We start from the raw sequence: 21,110 nt of genomic DNA, 5'->3' as shown, positions 1-21,110 counted from the left end.
TGATGTGGATATTTCTAACCTTCACATCCTCAAACGTTTCTTGAGGTTCTGTTGTCTATAGAAAAAAAATCATGTCAATTTGCATGTATGAGGGCTCAAAGATGTTGAAGCATGTATGGGGGCTCTAAAACTCAATTGTATATATAGGATTACTGAATTTCCAAAGACCCTTGAAAGGGAACATTATAAAATAGGAGTGATGTAGCTCCTATAATTGATTTAAATTTGTATCAATTTGAATTTTAATAAAGCAGCATGTGTATATAGTATAACTATGGATTTTTCCTTTGAGACCCCAAAGGTTCTTTCATCCACAGCTACAGACCTTTGTTTGAGTAGGGATGTTGGAGTTATATAGTGTATGCTAGATATAGCCCCCTAATCCTAGGTACTAAAGCGATATATCCATATTTAGTGTGTCTATTCTACAGACTCTTGGGGTTCTACATCTGGTGTATAAATTGTCTCCCTCTCCTCTCTACTACCTTTTGTCTGTGTTTGTATTTGTGCTCTATCTTCCTTAGGTTCAACAATTTGGACTCTCAAACCATACCCCTATACTCTTTGATTTTCTAGATAGTAATGCGTTTATTTATTTTTTTAGTATTTAATATATACAATGCAATCAAAGGGTACTAGACCCATGAAAGTAATCTTATAGAAGTACTTTACCTTTACATATTATTCAATCAAAAGAGCAAGCATGATCATTCCCTACATAGAGAGAGTCAAAAGAGCAAGCATGATCATTCCCTACATTTGTGATTAAAAAGATGCTCTGCAACCTCACGTAAGTGGAATGTGCACAAACATCCTTCATTTTCTAAATTAACTTTTTGAGGAAAACAATAACTGCATAGCTACTTATGTTGATATATGCAAAGATGAGCGGGGATAGACTTTAGCACTCCAATAAATAAATCTGCCTGCATTGAACAAAATTTGAGTGTGTTCACTTGCTAAATTAGGTGAGGCATGTGAGGCTCAAACTTAACTTTAATCCTCTTCTCAATATCCCATCCACACGACAACAAAAAGTGAGGCTTGAACTTAAGTTTAGCCCTATATATGTGCATGCATTAGTGTCTCATTTTTATATGGCACAAAGGGTCCCCACAAAAAACCATGAGGAAAAACACTTTAGTTTTAGGTCTCATTTTCAAAAATGGGACTTGAATAATTCCCAAATTCCTAAATATGTGTTACAAAGGTAGATAATAGACCTCGTCACTCATCGCCCATGTGGAACGAGTGACAAGGTAGATAGACAGGTAGTTGTTGCAGTGCTGCTAGAGGAGGGGGTACCAGAGGAGAATGCACTATAGATGGAAAAGTAAATTGTTGTAATGGAGCCAGGGGTTACAGAGGTAGAGAAGGTGAGACAATAGTGCTTCGATAATGAGATGTCCTCATAGAGTATTCTAGAGAGAGCATTGAGGAGGCCACCTAGCAGTTCATCTTTTCCCTAGAGACAGACTCTGTAGATCCAGTACTTAATGCACAACTCCAGGTAGTGGGGGAGGGGACTCCCTCACAAATTACCTTGAAAGTATACATTAGGGCCAAAAACGTCTAAAAAAGGGTTGTTTTGTAATCCACGGATTAAGAAATAGGCCAATACTCACTTGACACGTATACAAAAGTATGGCATTCCTGTCTCCTCTAGCTTGAGCTTTTGTGCTTCCACTTTTTAAATGTCACTTTCATTTGGCTAAATTGCCTATACTTGATGGCAGTCCTGTTATTTTTTATGGATAACATCATATTCTGGGCCTGATGTACAAGTGCTCTTTTCTATTTAATATTGTACAATATTAAGCTAGAAGATACGAAATTTTTCTTTTCAAACAGTGATGGTGACACCTATTAATGACTAACCCGTATTTTTTTATGTCTATTTTTCACTTAGCCTCTACTTCTAAGCACCACATCGAGAGATTGCACTCAGCACGTGCGTACATAATATCTACATCAACATGGGACCACACCTGAAGACATCCTTTCTCACATTGTTTTGGATCAATGACCACACTGTGCGATTGTGGCTTGATTGATCTAGTCACTCTACCCCCACTCGCCCCGTTTCGGTAGTGTACCCACATTGTGCGCAAAAGGACTCAATGAATTTTTCACTCCTTCCCCTATCGCACCGGTCCAGCTCTTGGCCACAGTGCTCTTGTCATTTGTGAGCTTGTCACCCTCCTATCACGTTGTTCTAGCTCTATGGCCACACCACATAAGAACCTTGAATCACCTTGTTAATTGGATTCCTAGGGTTTTTCTAAATCATGTACAAAAGCACTTAGAGACTTTGACACTCCCCATGTTGCGTCATTTTAGCTCCTACCCACACCGCGCAAAGAGGGCATCGTACAGCTTGTCACTCCCCCTCTCATCGCATCGTTCAGGCTCCATGCACAAAAATCTTGAATGACTTTATTATTTGGAATATTTTTCTAAATCATGTGCAAAAGTGCTCAAAGACTTTGACACTCCCCATGTTGCATCATTTTAGCTCCTACCCACACCACGCTAAGAGGGCATCATACAGCTTGTCACTCCCCCCCTCATCGCGTCGTTCTGGTTCCATGTAAACACCATGCAAAAAAAACTTGAGTGACCTTATTATTTGGATTTATTTTTCTAAACCATTTGCAAAAGTGCTCAGAGACTCTGACACTCCCCATGTTGTGTCATTTTTGCTCTTACCCAGACCGCGCGAAGAGGGCATCATACAGCTTGTCACTCCCCCCCTCATCGTGTCGTTCTCGCTGCATGCACACACCATGCAAAAAAATATTGAGTGACCTTATTATTTGGATTCCATTGGTTTTTCTCATGCGTACAAGATATAAGCAAAAGGCCTATTTGGTGCCACACTATGCCTTGCTTGCACAATGGGATAGGGAGTATTTTTAGAATCTCACTACCCCCTCATGTTGTGTGGGTCATTTTTGGAACGTCAATTTGGTGCCACACTATGCCTTACTTGCACAACATGATAGGGGGTTAGTTTAAGAATTTCATTACCCCAATTGTGACGTGTGGGTTATTTGCATTCACAAATTCACCTTTCTTGCCTACTGTAGATGTCTTTTTATATATAGATCTATTAAGCATATTGGACCCAAGCATAGTCACAAAATTACTCAATTTTATTTTACAAAATATAATACTTGTAACTTTTAAAATCTATATTATTTGAAACATTTGAATTCACAGATGAGTCCGAAATGCCCAAAAACCCCAAAAACGACTCGCTATATGCCTCGTTCTAACACCAGTAGATGTTGGTATGGCCAAAAAAGGCCTCCGGAGGCACTATCCCGTATGGTGCGAGGAGAGGGGTAGGCAGAGTCCTATCTCGTACGGTGCGAGGAGAGGGGTAGGCAGACTTTTCCTACCCCTCTCCTCACACCGTACGGGATAGTGCCTCCGGAGGCCTTTTTTGGCCATACCGACCTCTTCGGGTGTCAGAACGAGGCATATAGCCAGTCGTTTTCGGGGTTTTTGGGCATTTCGGACTCATCTGTGATGTTAAAATTTTGTCATTTTTCTCTATTTGAAAGTTATAATTTTAAGTTGAGTCAAAAGAGCTGAAGCAACAAAGTTTTATTAACATGGCTTAAAGGCAAAGGGACTCGAGGGTGATGAAGATTCTAATAATGATGGTCCATGCCAATGGTTTCTAGATGTCATGTTATAGGATCATGGTCACATGGAAGTCTACATAGAAGAGTGAAAAATTTTCAAGCTCAAGTTTGATCTCACACAAATGTTAGAATAGTTAAAAGGAAACTTGTCTTAGGAGTTATAGATGAGTAAAAAGATTGTGTGGCAAAGGGGAGATAAAGTGTTAATCTTGATGTTGCAATGTCTAGAAGAACATATGTTGTAACTTTACAAGGTATTATATTGTGAAAATGAATGTTTTGCAAGGAGATTGAAGTAAATTTACAAGGAGATTTAAAGTAAATTTACAAGTAATTATATTGTTAAAATGATAGTCTTTTGCAAGGAATGATATTGTAATTTTGCATCTAAATAGTCTCCTCCTTGGAATGATTGTGATGTTCGAAGCAAGGTGGTTGTTGTTGGTTCTTCGACTCATCATCTATAATTTCCTCCCTTGGTACCGATTTAGTTATTTTAGTGCATTGCTTCTTCTTTGTCATCCTCCCTTTCTTGTTGATATGAAGAATGAAGTTTGTGCTTGATAATGTGACTTCTGAGAAAACAAAGTGAATCTTTTAGATTTTAAACCTCCTGTTGAATAATCCTACAAAACATTTCCTGTACTTTTAGAAACAGTTGGATCCTTCTCCAAATGTAGATGGCCACCATGGAAATCTATTTATGAGAGTAAGGCTTCAAATTTTTCTATTTACCTTCCAGTTCGTGGATCAGCTGGATACAAGCTGACTTCTGTCCATATCCATTTGCTTGCTCCCTTGACTTTGTAATGCTTGAGCCTAGACGCATGAAACCTTTGATACACAACCCTCACGGTTTCTTACAATTGCTTGGGCTTGATTTTCATATGGAGCAACTTAATGAATTTCTAGGCAGAGTGCAAATGGTGACAAAGCTTGTGAGGCTGAAGGGAGATTCTAACCAGAGCAAAACTAGTGAGTTTGGAAAACTTGTGAAGATGAAGTGAGCTTCTAGGAAGAGCAAAACTAGTGAGAAAATTTGGAAATCTTGTGAGGGTGAGGAGAGAAAAATAGTTTCCATGCAAAGTAGAAATGATGGGAAAACTTGTGAGGTTGAAGCAAGCTTGTACCCAAGCAAAACTAGTGAGAAAAATTGGAAATCTTGTGAGGGTGAAGAGAACAAAATGGTGGTTCTCTTGCAATGGTAAAGAGAGAAAAACCACAGTGGTCCTTCTAGCTAGACCAGAAATAGTTTATCCTTGGGATCAACATGGACTACTACTAAATACTTGCCAGTGGGGGTCACAAGTTTTGGCAGGCTAGGCAAGTAACAGAGTCTCCCAAGGATGATTGATTTCACAGGCCATCCAGATCACCAATGTTGGGTAGAGCCGATGGTTTGTTGGAGCTTACTCCATGGGCTCAGTACATAGCTTGGACGGGAGGTTTGATCCACCGGAAACACACTCACCAACCTCATTGAGTGGTTAGCACAGTAGCTAGAGGCCCTTCTTAGGTACATTCAAGCATCTTTACTTACAAATTTTTAGTTTGTAGAGTGGTAGGTAACCCTTTTTTTAATGTTTTACTTTTCTAGGCACCACTATATATTGCACCCCCAACTAGCTCAAATGTACATGAACATGTTCCAGCTGCTACTTGTGACATGGTGGTACAACCAAAGTTGGTCTATGCTAGAAAGCATGCTCTGCCAGGCTATGGGTCCCTACATGTGCAAGATCAAGTGCTTAATTAGGTGTGAAGACCCTAGGTAGAAAAAGGGTAGTGGGAATGTATGCCTGCTGATGTTTCTTTGGCCAAAAGAGCTCCAAAAAGGTCCAATTGGAATGGCAATTCCAAGTTCCCAAAGTGTTGTGCTAGTGCTCCAAAATGTAGTGTTTGGGGTTCTCTATGGTCCACAGCTCTTCAAATGCAACCACGGTGTGAAAGATATTGAAGTTAAAATTTGGAAGGCTTTGTAGATCCCCAACACATAGGATAGATAGCAGTGATGTCAGTGGATAGGGTTAAAGAGCTGAAGTTGTGGAGTATGTTGGTTTTTTCAGATCATCAATTCACGCTCTAGAGAGAAAGTTATGGGCAGTTGAATATTTGATGGGGACTAGTTATGGGCCAACTTACCCGCATTGGAAAGCATGCCTACCAGGACATTTTGGGGCTCGACAAAGTTCAAAAATGTAGTATGCATTGTATGGAGCTAGCCGGAAGTTACAGATTGGCAATTGGATGCCTGTTAGGAAGATACAACTCGTTGAAGTTTGGTTCAGTTGGGGGCAATGCAATGCCATATGAATTTTTCAATTTTTTGCGGCCTTGAAAGGTAGGTCCAGGAGGATCAAAATGGGTTAGGATACATCTAAATGGTATCGGGGACCATGTCTAGTGGCATGGGTGGACGTCTCGATAACTTGATCACTGAGCAATAAAAATGGGGCGGGATACATGTGAATGGTATCGGGGACCAGGTCTCCTAACATGGCTTGACGGCTCGATAACTTGTTCACTGAGCAGTAAATGGCAAGACTTGAAAGGAGGGCCAAAAAATGGAATTTTTAATGATTTTGTGGTGATTCATGGGAATTTTTTAGAAGGCCTTAGGGGTTAAATGCTTCAGGGCTTCCACATGATCATCCTATTAAGCCTAAATGCACTGCTAGGAGTGAGGACTTTAGAGTATAAGAGCTGGAGTGTGGCTCCCTTATGGTGTATCACTTGGGAGAGAGAGGATTCTCCCTTGGCATGGCTATGGAGACCCTTGCGCGACTCTATGCAGGCACTACCTATACAGGCGGTTTTGTCGATTGATGGAGGCATTGGTGTCCCTTTGGGTGGCGGTGGTCCATGAGGACAATGATGATGTGGCAATTTGGTAGGGGGCCGTTCCCACGTGCCTTCAAGTGGCCACAAACTTTTTTTGAAGGGAAGGTGTGTACCAAAGGGGTTGTCATGGCACCGTGACAATAAAAATGGGCTCAAGTGGTGAAGAGAGAGAAATGAGTTGAGGTGTCATCATCCTATCCAAAGTGCTAAAATGGGTGTCAAATGGGTCCCAATTTTAAAAAATGACTCCCTAGAGCTGCAGGAGTAAAGAAGACCCATCTTTTTTTTGTTTTTTGAAAAAATTAGAGCTCCTTATAAGAGGATTTTTCAAAGAGTTGTAAAGGGCTTTTTGGCCAAGGAAATTTTGGAGCAAGTAGAGAGGAGCATTGATCTATGTAAACTATGGTGTCTTTGTAAGCTTTTGCAAGGAGAATTTTTCCTTCCCCCCCCCCCCCCCCCCCTCCTCTTGGTGTCGATTCCCGACTCCCCCTCCTTTCTTTGGCTCGTGTACTTTGCATGTGTTGGCGGTGTTGGTGTGGTTGAGTGCAACCCCAAACCAAGGTCTGTGTATGGATAGTAAGTGAGAGAGAGAGTTTTGTGTGTGCTACAATGGATAGGGGAACATAACCGACACACAAATAGCATGCCTCTCTATAGCCCAGGACAATCATTGCACCCCAATCTGAAGGAGAGGAGCCGGGAGCACAACGGAAGAGGAAGATGAATACGCACACACACACACCACCATAGCCACACACACACGTTGGAGGGGAGAGCTCTCACACACTGTGTGTCCCCTTTCTTTCTTCTCTATCTTATGCACTTAGGTGCAATACACACTCTATATTGTGTTAGTGGCTCACACAATTGTATAGTTGTACACTTAGGGTTAGTAGCAGTTAGTGATGCGAAGTCGGACACATGGCCATTAAACCTAACATTATCCCACTTGATGGCCAACGTGGGAGACCATAAGAATGGAAGAATACCACACTTCTCCCATTGCCCATCAACTCACAACAATGCTAAAATTGATGGTTGGAAACACTTAGGTGAGTGCATCCACTGTGTTCTCTGAGTAGGAATCTTCTCTAAATCAGGGATCTTGTTTGCCAGGCATTCACAATTGAAGTGATAACACACATCAACGTGTTTTATTCTAGAATGGAGCACTAGATTTTTATCCAAGGAAATAGCACTCTGACTGTCTATCACAATGAAGAACTGGTATACACTACTTCAATCCAATATCTTTCACTAGGTGAACAAGCCAAATAGCTTTTTTGCATGCCTCACTCAATGCAACATACTCTGCCTCTATGATAGAAATGGATGTATAGTCTTGAAGAACGGATCTCCAAGAAATAACAGAACTAGCAAACGTGTAAATCCAACCTGTTGTTGATTTATGACTATCAACACAGCCTGCATAATCATTGTCTACAAATCCTTGAATGGATGACTCTCCACGACCATAGCGTAATTGTCTATCTGCAGTGCCACTCAAGTATCTGAGAATCGACTTGACAACATCCCAATGCTTTTACCAGGGTTAGACATAAATCTGCTGACAAATTCCACTGCATGTGCAATGTCACGTCTTGTAGCCACCATGGCACACATGAGACTACCACAAGCTGAAGCATAAGAAACCTTAGCCATTACAGCTTTTTCCTCGACAAATTTGGGACAGTCGTTCTTGCTAAGTTTCAAATAAGCAGGCAATGGAGTACTCAAAGCCTTCCCCTTCTGCATGTTGAAACGATTAAGAACCCTGTGCACATATGCTTTTTGAGAAAGGTACAACAGCCTCTTCTTACGGTCACAAGTAATGCGCATACCCAAAATGCGATTGGTTTCACCCAAATCTTTTATTGTTTTTTAGCTTGGTTTTCACATCAGCGATGTTCTTCTTGGAATGAGCAGCAATAAGCATGTCATCTACATAAAAGATAACATAATAAGTTGTCCATTGGGTTGTCTTTTCACGTAAAGACATGGATCCTCACTACTGTGCTTATAGTGTAGGGAACGCATAAATGTAGCAAACTTTTAATACCATTGTCTGGATGATTGCTTCAAGCCATAGAGACTTTTTAGAAGATTACAGACCAAATGTTTGTTGCCCTTTAGCACAAACCATTTAGGTTGATGCATATGAATCTCTTCCTCGAGATCACCATGTAAGAAAGTTGTAATGACATCCATTTGATCAAGCTCCATATCTTCAGTGGCAACCAAAGCAAGCAGCATTCTTAGTGTGGTCATCTTGACCATTGGAGAAAATATTTCGTGGATATCAACACCATATTCTTGCTTGAAACCTTTGGCCACTAAATGTGCTTTGTAATTGTCAATCTTCTTCTTGTAAACCCATTTACAAGGCAATGCTTTCCTAACTTTTAGCAATGAAACAAGTTCCCATATTTTGTTCTTTGCAATATTGTACAGCTCCCTCTCTATAGCATGTTCCGTTTGAACCTTATCATTGGCTAGCATAGCCTCTTTGTAACAAGAAGGCTCACCACTATGTGTCAGCAAAAAAAATCCACGCTTGGAACAAAACATTCTGGCGGATGTGAGACTCTTTGATATCTTTGTGGCTAATCAAAATTCCTACTAGCCTGTGTAGTAAGTGGCTCGAGAGCTATCTAGACAAGAGGTGATACATCAAAAAATGTCACTTTCCAAAATTCAACCTCTTTCACTGGTTGTCTAAGCATCTTAGTCTCATTAAAGAAAACATCACTGCTACGGATCACTGATTGAATTTCCGGATTCCATAAACAATAGCAAAGTTGATCATCTACAATGATAGCCAATGAAGATGCATTTCCTGGACTTAGGATCTAGCTTAGCACGCAAATCCTTGGGTACATGTGCATAAGCTTCAGAGCCAAATGTGCGGAGCTTTTGATAAGACAATTTATGTCCTGACCATAACTCCAAAGGTACACAAAATTGTAATGAATCATGTGGTGATCTATTGATCAAGTATACATCTGTGTATAATGCTTTAGCCCAAAACGCTTACGGTAAATTAGCATGTGTGATAGCATAGAAAAAATCCGCTCTTGGATGGTCCTATTCATTCATTCTGAAACACCATTTTGTGCAGGGGTATAAGGAGTTGTAAACTCACACTTAATTCCCCTAATTGAAAAAAAGTTTGTAAACTCTTTGGAGACATATTCTCCACCATTGTCTAAGTGCAAAGCTTTCAAGTTATGTTCAGATTGAGTTTCAACACTAGATAAGAACTTCTTGAAGCAAGAAAAGGTCTCATCTTTAGACTTCATGGCATAGACCCAAACATGCCGTGTTGCATCGTCAATGAATGTAACATAGGATGCATCACCATGAGATTTAGAAGGCATATGCCCACATAAATCACTATGCACAAGCTCTAAGGGTTTTCTTTCTTTGTCAAAAGAATGTATATGATGTGTCCATGTTTTCTTTCCATATTGATAGTGCTCACAAAAGGTAAAATCAAAAAATGACAAAGACGATAAGTAGCCCAAACAAGAGAGTGTCTCCATTCCCTTATTTGGCATATGTCCCAACCAGCTATGCCACAAAGCAAAGATTGGCAACTCGGTTACAGAAAGAACGTTGTTTTTTTTAAATACATAAAGAGGATAAAGTGAACCAACTATAGAACCATGGGCTATAATAAGATGACCCTTTGCAAAAACACACCAAGACTGCTGATTAAAAGTGACTTTGTAACCCAAGTCATCAAGACGTCCAACCAAAATCAGATTGCATGTCAAGGCTAGAACATGACGCACATTATGGATGATAAACTTCACCTTATTTTCCATAACCATGGCAATATCACCTACGCCAACAATGTCACAAGAGTAACTATCACCAAGTGTAAAAGAGCCAATGGTTTCCTCGTATGTAATAAACCAATGCCTATGAGGTGTGACATGCAACGAAGCACCCGAATCAAGAATCCATGTATGGGATACTTCACCATTAACAAGGAGTTCAGCTAGCATAGAACTCTGTAGAGATAGAGTTTCATGTGCATATAAAAGAAATCATCTGGCATAGAACTCTGCAAAGATAGAGTTTCATGTGCATCATAAAAGTAATCATAATTTTTCAATCAACATATTAATTTCTTTGCGCATCACTCTCATCTTGAACTATGTTCAATTCCTCAATCTTAACTGAACTCTTCAATTTCTTCTCTTTATCATCATGATCTTTGCCTTTAACTTTGCCCTTCTATTTGTCACGCTTTCAAGTATAGCAATCCTTCTTTATGTCACCAAATTTATTGCAATAATGGCATTGAACATTGTACCGACCATGAAACTTTGATCTACCCTTTGATGCATCTCTATTTCCCTCTTTCTTGGACTCACGTTGCAAGAACAGCCCTTACGTTGCTTATCATCCCTTTACACATACTGAGCTTCACCATAATGCAAGCTATTCATGGTCTTGTGATGCATCTCCTCTGATAAAAGTGCACTAGTGAAATCATCGTATTTTAGCTTACTATTAGGAGCAGAGTTACTAATAGCTGTGCAAAATATATCGCAAGAGGGTGGCAACGAACAAATACAAAAGATTGCTTTCATCTCATCATCAATGGTCATGCGCTATGCACAAACCTGGTAAAAAGGAGAATCAAAATCATTGATATGGCCGGAAACACTAGTTGACTCCTTCATAGGAAGGTTAAAAAGTTTTTGCATCATGAAAACTTATTGCTAGCCGTATCCTTTTTGTAAGTGTCACATAATTTCTTCCATAAAGCATGAGCAATTTCGCGTCCTAGCACTAAAAAGTACACGAACTCACCAAGGTGAAATCTAATCGTAGACCTGCATAGCTCATTAAGCTCCTCCAACTGAAACTAATTCATGTGCATATCTTCAATTCTAGCCACATAGGCAATAGGCAACTTTTGCTTGTTTTGGACAAGTCATCATGCATTTGGTTCTTCCAAACCTGAAAATTAGTAGCATCAAACTTATTTATGTCATAAATGTCACGGTCTTTGCTAGTAGACATGATGACAAAACTACCAAAAGATTCTGGGAAAATTTCAACAAAGTCTTCTTTGTATTTAGGACTGTGTCAACCAAAATATGAGACAAAATGACCAAATATGTCACTCACAAAGAATAAAAGAGGGCAATGCCTCTCAAAAGCACACTGCATAGAGATTAATTGAGGTGCATAAACTGTCAAACTGACCATAGACCGCCAACTCGGCGTCAAAAGCACCTATACCACTCTATATATGTCCTATGGCGAGGCCTCGTAAGGGATGCCCAGCTACCTGTATCACCAAAGGTAACTCCACATTTGAGAATACACTAGCTTAATGAAAACCTCACGCTATCGACCCTCAACAACATAGGTTATGTAGCAAAATGTATAGGCAAGCGTCAAAAATGGCTATCATCCAAACCAAGTCTCGGAAATGCAGTCCCAGCCAAAAGATGGCTCCACAAAAGCGTACAATCGCAGTATCCACAAAGATGTACAAGTCTATCATGATGCTCAAACAGGCGCCAAAAGCATGTGCATGCAAATAAATATCCATGCGAGGAGTCAAACTGCTCTTAAAAGAGCTCAAAATTTTTCAAAAGTGCCAACATATGCATGTACGCATTAAACAATTTGCTCCCACTAGAACCAAAATATTGCAAGCACTGAAACCTGTAGCCTATGAGTAGATGCCAATGTCATAGCCAAAGCCGAAATTGAGGCCGAGAAGCACAGAGGAAGCTAACCAAGTCACTCTATGTACTTGTACATGTACCTGTATCTGTACCTGTAGTTGAAGAAGAGAATTCCGTCAAACTCCCACTCTATGTGTGTGTATGAGGCCACTCCAAAAGAGGCCATACACTCCCGAATGAGCCGTGGGCTCTCATAGATGGAAGATAGTGCAACAATGGTACCTGTAATGGCTATGGAAGCTCTACAGCACAAACTATCGAAAGAGAGTTAAAAAGTGCAGCTCCTAAATTGTAGCTCGAATGAGATTTTTGATGGCATGAATGGCTCCAAAAGGGGGGTAAAACCCAAGGACACCAGATGGAAATGCTCTCCGAATGTTGAATTTGCCGATGTCAAAGTTGGAACATTGCTTGCACTCTTGATAGTGCATGTGTGCACGTAAAAGCGATTTTGGGAATGAAACAACTCTGATACCAGATGAAGGAGAGGAGCCGGGAGCACAGTGGGAGAGGAAGATAAATATGCACACTGATTCACACACACCACCATAGCCACACACACAGGTTGGAGGGGGAGAGCCAACACAAACTATGTGCCCCCTTTCTTTCTTCTGTATCTTATGCACTTAGGCACAATACACACTCTACTTTGTGTTAATGGATCACACAAGTGTATAGCTATACACTTAGGGTGAGTAGCAGTTAGTGATGGGCGGTCGGCCACATGGCCACTAAACCTAGCACAATTCACTAGAGTTCACCTTCAAAACTCGACAATTTTGCCTACAAATCATGCACGCGATTGTATGCACAACACCCTTGCACTAACATTTGACAATACACCGCACTAACTTCGCCTGTTAACAGCTTCCACACACACAAACCACTCTCGCTTTCTCTCTCACACTCACGCCATATGTCTGGGGAGGCACACACTTCTCAAACCGGCACCAGTCACAGCGAGGACAGAGCAAAGACAAGAAGGGGGCGATAGGGGAAGGAGATGACAAAAAACTTGGCTATGGTTCCTTTCAATTATTGATAGAAAATACCTATTACAACCCTAGGAATTCTTTTCTATCACATGACTCCATCGACTCCCGCACAACGAGCATCAAAAGGCTCTGATGATGCCTGATTTTGCCTCAGAGCAACTCTCCACAAACAACACGAGCCCAAAGACCTTTTTGCCTTTGTTGGCTCAAAGAAGCTTTCAACACCCCTCCTTATTTTCCGTTGGATCCTCCTTCTCAATCTACATTCCGCCAAAAAAAATGTCCCTGGAGCTCTTGTGGGGCCTCTCCCTTCTTCTTCTCTCTTTCTCCCAAAAAAAAAAACCCTTGAAGCTAGAAAAGACTGGCCCCTTATGGGAGTGTGAGACCACATTTTCTATTTTTGGCTCTCCCCTTTCTATCTTTGACTCTCCTCTTGCATGTGAAGCACCTCCTCGTTATGGTCCTGCCTTGAATGCCAAGCATTATACGATGCACCCCTTAGGAGGGGCACCAACGATGCCGTTGGTGCTCTCCTCCCTTTCTTTCACAAATTTTTGCATGGGATTTGACCCCCCATAGCGGGTGCCATGTTATCATGCTATGCTGCCCACCGGGCGCCACCGGACGCATGTGAGCTAGTTGCTAGCCAACTTTTTTGGAAAGCTTTAGAGATGTAAAATTTGGCTTTCAAGAGTCACTTCATATTGATTCAAGATTGCATTATTTCTAGCTCATGGTTTGTTTTAAAGTGCACATTTTGTTTGAGCTAGAGATTAATCAAGCTTGAATTATACATGAGAGGTTTTAACATTGTAAAATGAGCCATTATAGAAGCATTTTCTCTCTTACTTTTATGTGTATGTGCATACATTTGCTATCCTAGATGATAATGTGCATAACCAAAGGCACTTTTTTTCCCTAGGGTTTTTTTTCTTTGATATATTTGGGTATTTGAGACCCTAGCTTTAGGTTTTCAATCATGTTTTTTGTGTGTTTTTCTTGGCTTTCAATAAATAGCTTTTGTAGATTGTGTTTTTTAACACTTAGCTTCAAGAAGCTTGGCTTGCAAATAAAAGGAATCAAGGTGTCTAAAAAGAGTAGCACAAATTCTACTAGACACATGAAAAGGAAATTTCTATGTTAAGTTTGTCTCCATGTGAGGCCTAGCGCCTTATTGGCACTTGGCAAGCGAGGGGAATCACCTTGACTTGCTTGTTTAAGGCCCTAAACCGATGCCCTAGGTTGATGTGGTTAGCCATCACCTTGGTAGGCTAGTAGATTCTTGGAACACCTTCTTGAGGGTTCAAGGAGCCGAGAGTTGTAGCTAGACTTTCCTTGGGGTGGTAGCCTTGTGATGTGCTTTAATTTTTTCTATGAAATTTAAAAAAAATCTTCATGAGCTTCAACAAGCTAAAGTGACAGTGTACTAATTGATTAGGAGATTCTTTATGGCCCATAGACATGATAGACTTGGATAATTTTTTAAGATTGATCATATGGTTTTTAGGCTAATAGGTTTCTGAACTTGCAGTAGCCTAGGGTCATAATTGATTGTTTGTGTCACATGCATAAATCTGGATTTTCTAGTGGTTTAATCTTCATGTTAGTTTAGGTGTCTTTTTGTTTATGTTGTTTAGTTTTTGGCTACGATGAAACCATCTTTTAGAAGCAAACATTCACTTTGCATTATCTTTCATTATACTTCATGTTTTATTTATCTTTGTTGACCTTTGATACTCATTACTTGTTTTATTTTTTGCAACTCAATATTCCTCCATGGACGTGTTTTCTACCATGTCTTTGTGCTTTGCTTCAGCTGCACACAAGAACGTGTGCCAATTTAGGTGGGAGGGAATGTTAGCAGCGACTAACACATGCGACACTGATTATGCACCAAGATAGGGATGTGCTATTGTGCACAATATTCGGACTTCTCAACTCTTGTCAAAATGAGTCTCTAGTGTCGCTTCTTCTATCCGTGAGGAGCGGAGAGTTTCTTGACTAATTGAGACCACCCATCCTTAACTGACACTCCAGAGTCACACTTTCTTGCTTGTTTTCTAATCACTACAACATGATTGTTCATACACGAAGTTCCTTTTTATGGTTTCCATCACAAGTTTGTTTAAAAAATCCTTCAAACGTGATAAAAGCGACACCAAAACAATCTTTTATAGAAGAAAAAGAGCATATGTTCCTTCTTCATTAAAATATCCCAACCCAAAGAGTTTACTCTTCTTGGTGAGAGTTTATAGCTCTTGGTGTCTTTAGTTGTCCATACAACTAAATTGTGTGCACCCATATGCACTGATTTAGCGTTCACTCTGCTAAGCCCTCCTCCTTGGATATCAAAGGCATTTTTGACTATATCTGTATAGGATCTAAATGAAGAAGGTTCGAGAGTTTTCCTACTAGGCAATCTTTCCTAGTTCAGACAGTATATCCTCAAACAATCCTTCCATATTATTACAACTTAAAGAAAGGTAACAAGTTCAATTGATGTGGTTTTGAATTAAAACTGACCCAATGTTTAGTTAGTTTTCTCCTTCCTAATTACTCATGATGCATTGAACAAAAAAGAAGTTTCCTACATGTTCTTGAGCAATAACATCACTTCGTGGGATAAGTGGCACATCTTCGTTCATCAAGGCCTTTCCTTTACCTTGACCATCACACTGGTTCCATCTTCGTGATCGTGTGATCCACCATAGAGAGTTCTCTTCGGTGCCATTCCCACTACTAGTAGATACTTAACTTAACTTGAGAAGTTGTAAGCTAAAGTATAAGAATCCAATGGAAGTAGGGTAAATGATTATAAGTGTTTTAATTCCAAAACATTTATGGTTATTCAACACAACAAACCAAAAACATATGCTTGCTTAATCCTTCCATTATCTTATGATAAACATGCGTTATAAACTATACATTAATCACATGATTAATCACTTATATCTACTTGCAAGAACCATTAGGAAAGAAATGGACTCATTTTTGGGCATTTTAGCTCTAGTGAGAGAATGCTCCTTAGCCAATACGTAGAAGGCTAACGTTCCGTAGAAAAAACTTTTTTTCTCATTTTGAAAATGTCCATGAAAACCATTTTGGTCAAATTGTCACTATCATCAGAAAAGTAAGGCGCTTGATAATGACATCTTGCACAAGCGCCGAACGCCTTTCTATGACCCGCTATTGCTATCCTATAAAGTGAAGTACTTGTACTTGTGCATCTCGCACAAGCATCAATCACCCTTTTATGAAGTACTCACAATTTAAATTCGAACAGATTGTACTTGATAGTGATTGACAAATACTATTTAAGACTATGAAGGAGTCAGAACCAAGCAAATTTAGGCCCTTGAGGGGTCTCTGGGACCTCTATTCACTTGGTTCTAACCTCATGAGGCCCTAGGATTAAGATATAGCATTTTTTAAGCCCACGGATGCATCCGAAACGTCCAAAAACCTTAAGATAGCTCTTTAAAACGCTGAAATCTGACGTCAAGAGCCTCTATTCGCTTGATATCCGAAATGTCCAAAAACCTTAAGATAGCTCTTTAAAACGCTGAAATCTGACATCAAGGGCCTCTATTCGCTCTAGCTCAAGATATAGCATTTTAAGCCTGGGCCTCATCAGATCAATACCAAGCGCATCAGATCAATACCAAGCGAATAGAGGCCCTTGACGTCAAATTTCAGCATTTTAAAGCTATCTTAAGGTTTTTGGACGTTCCGGATGCATCCGTGGTATTATTTTTGTAGTTTGAAAACAACACTTATGTGTTTTCTCTCATCACACATCGCATCACTCATTAAGATTCATAGACATGGATTTTTGTGTACACTTAAGTTGGGATCTTGAAAAGCATTATGTAAGAGCATGCATTTAAGTGATTGAGCAAACTTTTATGTATGCACTATGAGAAATAGAATTCCAAAAAAAACTTATGCATTTTTCATAATTACCTCTCTCTATGCTGAGTTGGCGTTTCTTACAGGGCCCAAAATTGAGTCCAAGTTTCTCCTAATGAATCCATCATTTTATTCAAAAAAAATTCTTGAATATGATTAGCTAGTTCGTGCAAGCATCTAGGTTACATTGATGAAAAACCTGCATGCAGTCAACACAGTTGATTATGGAATCGAGCAGTGAGACCTTCATTACTTTGTAATGTAGAGAAATTACCATAAAAAAGGTATAATGATTGTTGATTTCCAATTGAGGATAATTAAATAAGATAATAGCATTTGATAATAAAGTAGCAATTGGAAAGGGTTCCAATTGAATAATAATATGGTAGTAATTGGAAGGATTCCATTTGAATAATAATATGGCAGCAATTGGAAAGGATTTCAATTGAGAGAAGAGATTAATAATATATCTACATTACCCAGATATGATTTGGAGTTATTGATCTCTCAAAGCTTTGATGCGGTAATCACCAAGTTGTTTGCCACAAGAGCAGAGCTCCCTTCTCCCAAGTGTGTGTAAAACTGAGTGGGAATGCCCTCTATATTGAGTTTGGTTCCTTGTTGTCCAAATCATCCCCATACCTCCCTAGATAGCCCCCTCTTGATAAAATCATGTGTAGGGGTGTCACAAGCTCCCACTTAGGCATTAGAGGTGTCTCTCTTTACCCTTTTAGGTGATACACCTCATGTAGTGCCCCCATGCTCATAGTCAAATATTCTATAAAAGATGGATCCATGGCTATGGGTCATTTATGTCCATACATGGACAAACATACACATGCACATACGTACCCATGCACATGCATACACATACATACCTTAGACTTAGGAATTAATTTATTAACACTAGGATGAAAATTAATTGTTTAGAGTGAGCTTGGCTTATGAGAGTGTACACCTCATGTAGTGCCCCCATGCTCATAGTCAATTATTCTATAAAATATGGGTCCATGGATATGGGTCATTTATGTCCATACATGAGCATACATACACATGCACTTACATGCCCATGCACATGCATACACATACATACCTTAGACTTAGGAATTAATTTATTAACACTAGGATGAAAATTAATTGTTTAGAGTGAGCTTGGCTTATCAGAATTTAATTCTGAAAGTTGCTATTAAAAGACAAGCTTGAGATGACAAGTTAAGGTGTCATATGCACACACCTACTATATTTAGCAATTTTTATAGCAAGCAGCTATTTTTATGGAAATTCAAGATGGGGTAGATTTTGACGAGATGGTCGCGTCTAGGTGGGTGTAAGCACCTCAAAACTTACTATTTTTGGACAGAAAAGGCTAAAAGTGAAAAAAAAATTGAAAAGCTTACATCAATATATTCATCATTAGTACATCAAAGGTGGAGAAACTGCCAAAAATAGAAGATTTCAATTTCTAACCAAACTGGCATGATATTAATCCTTTACATGGAAATCCCCTCTGCAAGGGTGCCAGAGACCTTACAAGAACGGACTTGAGTGAGGTTCAAAATTTTCTCTCTAAGGAAAAAGTAATGCATGAGGAGCTAAAAAATAAGATCAAAGCATCCTAGAAGGCAAATACTGTGAGAAACAACAGTGCAAAGAGAGAGCATAAGAAACCAACAAAGACGAAGGAAGAAGAGGAAGAGTAGGAAGGGAGAAAGAAGTTAGTGTATCGCTCACCATTTAATTGTACTTATCTTAAATCATAATGGAGGAGTCCATGTAGATTTTTCTTTGAGTTAGGATTATCTTTTCCATCTTGTTCCTTTCTCTGTGCCACAGTGTTGCATTTTTTGGTCATGAATTGCACCACAATACAAGAGGGAGAGGTGATAAAAATGCACGGGCCCTTCTTGCATTGTGATTGATGCAACAATATAAATTTTTCATGCTACAACACAAGAGAAACCCTAAAACTTCTGCACCCAATTCCCTCTTACGTTGTTGTTTGACATAAACATTTTTCTATAAATAAAATAGTTGTAGACAAAAGGTGTTGTTGAGTTATTCCACAATGACCTTATGTCATGGCACATCACAAGAAAGAGGGCTGCATATAACCCCCTCCTTCTTTCTTGCATTGTGGCATGACATTTATGTTGTCACGACATAGTGCCAAACATGAAGGCAATTGTGGGAGACCCTTCCATGTCGTACTCACGTGCGGCAAACAATTTCACGCCACAATATGAGAAGGAGGCATGCCTACCAAACCCATTCTCGTCGCTCACATTGTGGCACGACAAAATTGTTGTTTCACCACAATGTGCAATAGTGTAGCAATAGGGGGCATCACCTCCATGTCGCAGTATAGCACAACAAAGAAATGCTACTCCACAACATGAGAAGAAGATGCACCTTCCAAACCACCTCCCTTCTCTTGCATTGTGGCACAAAAAATTTGTTTTTACGTCAAAATACAAAACAAGTGTAGCACTAGGGGGAATCCCCTCTATATGTCATTGTGGAACGACAAAGAAATATCACATCGGAATGCGAGAAGGAGGAGTTCCTACCAAACCCCCTGCCTTCACTCGCAGTGTGGCATGACAAAATTGTTGTTGCACCACAACAGGAAAGTATTGTAGCACTAGGGAAGCATAGGAAAAAAAAAAGAAAATTTCATGCCACAATGCGAAAAGGAGAGGTCTCTACCAACCACCTCCCTTATTTTGCATTATGCCACAATAAAAGTTTGGTCATGCCGCAATGTAAAATAAGGCGAGCGGTAGGGCGAGACCCCTCTAGAGTCCAAAAACCTTCCAATTCTTGTCATGCCACAATGAAATGGCCCAACCCCTCCACAAGTCACGTTGAGACATGACATACCATTGCATGTGAATTTTGCAACTTGTCATCGATACACGTGGGTGCGCACTTTTGAAGGAAATGCACTTTTCACAATGAACAAGGCTCATAAATGTACGTAACCACTTTCGTGTGAATATCCCACGATTTCTTTTTATGATGATGATGTCTACCTTCATATGCAGCATCTCTTTTTTTATAGAGTCCATTGTTTTGTCAATGTGTGGCCCTCCACTCTCAGAGCTATCTTTTGTAACTCTCTTACTGTTCAATTTCTCCTTTTCCTTCAACATTTCTATTTTTTCTAGAGCTTTAGGCTTCCCATGGTGCCCTCCCCAGCCAACCTTCTTTCTCATGTTGTAAGAAAAATTTTACCAAATTTACGTTCAACTATAAAGAGTCAAAGGTATGAGTAGAATCATAATCTTATACTTGAGCTCCACAAAGTCTAGAGACATATATCTCACTCTATCCTAAGCTCCTTTTTTAGAGTTTTGTGTGCAAAATTTTCAAGAGGACTGACTTCAAATTTAGTCGTCCAACACCTTTGTACTCTCCCTCATGCTTTCAGATGCATCAACCAACACTCGAGCCATCTCCTTAGAATCACCCAACACCCTCTGTGGCTCATGCTACGAATTTTATTGCTCCTTCACCCGTTTGATCACCTTATGTCTATGATACCTCACCCTTTGTACCTCCCTAGAGTGACCCTTTATATTATCTTATTGATTCTCAAGCTCAAAAGGATCTCCTCCATTGTAAATGAGAGTTAAAACTCAATGTGTTCATTTGATAATATAGTCACATGATTATACCCAATGTAAAGATAATTAGACTCTGAATATATATAAAAAGTACTCACAATATGTTTGCAAGAAAATAGTTTGTGCATTGATGTATATATAATGTTTATAAAAGTGTTGTCTATAGGTTTGTTTGAGAATTTCAAGTTAGAGCTCTTTGGTAACCTCATGCTGCCTTGTGTGAGACGTCATCTTAGATTAGGATTCCATTGCACTATGTTTAGTCATTCATCTATTATCTCTACGCATACTATCTTATTCTCCTTTATGTAAGGGACCTTTACGATAGAATTACTCCAAAATAGACCTAAAAATTGTGACACTAGCAAGTAG

This window comes from Adiantum capillus-veneris, chromosome 11 (genome assembly GCF_014529385.1).
Source record: "Adiantum capillus-veneris isolate H3 chromosome 11, ASM1452938v2, whole genome shotgun sequence".
Classification (NCBI taxonomy): Eukaryota; Viridiplantae; Streptophyta; class Polypodiopsida; order Polypodiales; family Pteridaceae; genus Adiantum; species Adiantum capillus-veneris.
This window is presented reverse-complemented; position numbering follows the sequence as displayed.